The following is a 3,375-nucleotide window of genomic DNA, read 5'->3' as shown; positions in this document are numbered from 1 at the left end:
AAAATTGACATGCTATACATTGAATGTGTCCTGTTTAGGTGTGAATTTTTGTGGAATTAATTGAATTGATTTGATATGCTTTTGAGTGAGATAGTTCTGTTTGGTCATTTGAAGTTGCAAATTACATGATTGATGTTAAATTGTGCATGAAATGATAATGGTGATGGATATGAGCATAGGACCAATTGCATTTGCTTTTAATTTGTTTGAATATGATTTTGGTTGAATTGCACTTGCTGTTTAGAATTTTTTATCCCTTTTGGATCCTAGGCTTGGCCTAGTGGTCTAGTTTCTCACATTTGGTGTGGATTTTCAGGTTGAAATGCAAAAGGCTTAAAGGAAAAAGTGCAAGTTGATTAAATTGAGTTTTGTTGGATGTTGTAAACTAACATTGGCTTTGTGTTGTAGGTTTGATGCTTAAGCTTGAGCTCATGGCTTGCACTTATGTGCATTAATTTGTGTTGTCTGTATAGATGGACTTTTGCTGTTTACTGTTGGTTTGTCTGAGTACTGATGATACTTGATTGATTTCAGGTACATTTAGTCGCTTACAGTTCTTTAAGAACTTGCTTGCTGCTGCTTGGTTGTATAAACCAGTTGAGGTAGACTCTCTATACTTCATGTAGTCTGGAAGACCTGGCCTGTTACTTGGCCAGGCAACTGTCTGAAGTCCTCCTTAAGAGGTGATGTCTGTGATTGTTTACTTTTGTGCCAGGCAGGTAAAGACCTCAATGAGGCAATTGGTGGATCAAAGAGATATGCAATCTATCTCCCACTATTCTGTTGAGTCGTCCCTCTGCTCACACCACTGTGTTGATGCATTGGGACACAAACCCAAGATCTTGTACAATGTACAGTTGTGTCAGTGTCTTGAGCGTAGAAGGGTCCCCACATTCTGAACCCACGCTCCTTTGTCTGAAGCTCTCCCTGACCAGGGATATGAGCTGTGAAGTCTCATCTTCACTCACCCTTCATCAGCTTCACCTTAGCCCCTCAATGGCAAGGTTAAGAGCTAACCTCACCATGATACAGAGGCTTGTTTGTCGAGGTTGATATGACCCCTCGACTAAAGCCTAGCCTTGATGTTTGAGCCCCTTGTTGGTGTGTTTACTTCATGCTGTATATGTTTGTGTGGTGTGATTGTATCCCCTAGGATTGCTAGACTCCGCGTAGTCTCGTTTGCATGACAATTAAGGTAGCACGGTTCCTTCGTATAGGACTTCCTTTCTTGCTTGAGCTTTCCTAAAACACAAACAAACATTATCCCCTCTTAAGGATACGTTAACTCCTTCTACTACAGGTGAGTAAGTCTCCAAAGGTCGAGCATCAGGTAGATTGCGTAGTGACATTGTCCACTTAAAAAACACAAACCAACAGGAATAGTTTAGCCGAACTACGGCAACTCTGATTCTCATGTCCAGATGAGATACGTAGGCACGAGATGCGATGTCTTGTCGAGTTTGACTAACAACTAACACTAATTCTTTTCTCTTGCCCTAGTTGCAATCGAGACCTTTCTTCTGCCTGTGTCTTCGTTTTGTGTTGTTGTGTGCTTGGAAGCTGATGTAAGTCCATCGAGTGGCATTCGGGTTCCAGTGTGCGTGTTTTGGTTCGGATGCTGATGTAAGCCCAGTGATTGGCATTCAGGCTCCACGTTTGCCTTCTTGTGTGTGTTTTGGTTCGGATGCTGATGTAAGCCCAGTGATTGGCATTCAGGCTCCACGTTTGCCTCTTTGTGTGTGTTTTGGTTCGGATGCTGATGTAAGTCCAGTGATTGGCATTCAGGCTCCACGTTCGCCTTCTTGTGTGTGTTTTGGTTCGGATGCTGATGTAAGTCCAGTGATTGGCATTCAGGCTCCACGTTTGCCTTTGCCTGTGTTTGTTTGTGTGCGTGTTAGCCGAGCTACGGATGCTCTGATTCTCCTTCGTCCAAAGGAGATACGTATGCATAGGATGCGACATCCTAGCGAGCATGTGTCGTTTCCCCAGTCCGAACTACTTTGACTCTGATGTCTATGCTTGATAGACTAAGTAGGCCCAGGATACGATGTCCTGCCGAGTCAGTATTGTTTGTTTTCTTGTGTCTCCTTCAGCCTGTATAGATGTTTATTTGAGCAGTGTTTTAGCAACCATTTTCCTTCCTTTAGTGCGTGGATCCCGTCGAGTACGACGGATGCGTAGGGGTGCTAATACCTTCCCTTCGCATAACCGACTCCCGATCCCATTCTCTTTGGTCGCGAGACCATGTCTTTTCCAGGTTTACTCTGAGCGTTTCCTTTCCCCCTTTTGGGATAAATAACGCACGGTGGCGGCTCTGTTGTTCTTGTTTTCCCGCCGGTTTTTCGCGTAATGCGACAGCTGGCGACTCTGCTGGGGAATATGCAGATGATGTTGACCTGTGCTGGTCCATCTTCCCTGAGCGAGTCTCTCCTAGCGCTCTCTAGGTTAGGGCTTTGGTTGCTTTTTGTTGTGTTATTTATTGCATTCATTGTTTATTGTTTGCATGTATTGTTTGCATTAATGTTTGCATTCATTCATATTCATCTGCTGTGCTGGTTGTACTTCTCTGTTTGGGGGTGGGAGTTACTCGAGGTAAAAGGCCTAATACCCAGGCTATGAGTGCAATCTAGGAAACCTAGGAATAGAGTGAGTCATGAGAAGCGGGTGGTATGCGCCACTTAGCGGAACATCGACGTCACGAGCAGTTCAGACCCTGGTGGGGTACCATCGTTGCATACTTCAGGTGTGTATATGATGGTATTCTGCGAAAGGTTATTTATGCTGCGTTTCTTTCGACCTTACCCTGGCCTAGATGACACCCGTGAGTGGGGAGGGAATGATCATTTTAACAGGTACAGATGGTGACTGTTGGTGACCTGTTGGTGACTAGTTGCTGACTCAGTGTGTTCCTGTTGGTGACTCGGTTCCTCAGATTGGGTTCAGATGACAGTTGACCAGTTGACTTTGGGTTTCAGATGGTTGTGATCAGAGTTCGAGCCGAAGTTTTGATCCTGTGTTCAGAGATGCACAACTTGCCAGTCGTGTCTGCATCATGTGCATCATAGCATGTTTATTTTTCAAAAGAAATGCAATAAAAAAAAAGAATCAATAAAAAAATTGAAAAAAAAGAAAAAAAAATGATCTCTGCATGCATATCATTTCTCAGGTACATTCCAGAGTTTGTTCACTGATAGATCCGGGTGCTCATTTACAGATGAAATTGTTGGTTTCACTCGGTACTCATTGCTCTTGTATACTGTGCCGTTGCTGCAGATTGCTTTTTTTTCGAAGATGAATCAGGCTCTTTGAAGGCCTGAGAAATGATCATTATCATGTGCATCATATGCATTAGCATCATAATCATAACATGTTGCA

The sequence above is a fragment of the Lathyrus oleraceus genome, chromosome 2 (assembly GCF_024323335.1).
Source record: "Lathyrus oleraceus cultivar Zhongwan6 chromosome 2, CAAS_Psat_ZW6_1.0, whole genome shotgun sequence".
NCBI classification, from domain to species: Eukaryota; Viridiplantae; Streptophyta; class Magnoliopsida; order Fabales; family Fabaceae; genus Lathyrus; species Lathyrus oleraceus.
This window is presented reverse-complemented; position numbering follows the sequence as displayed.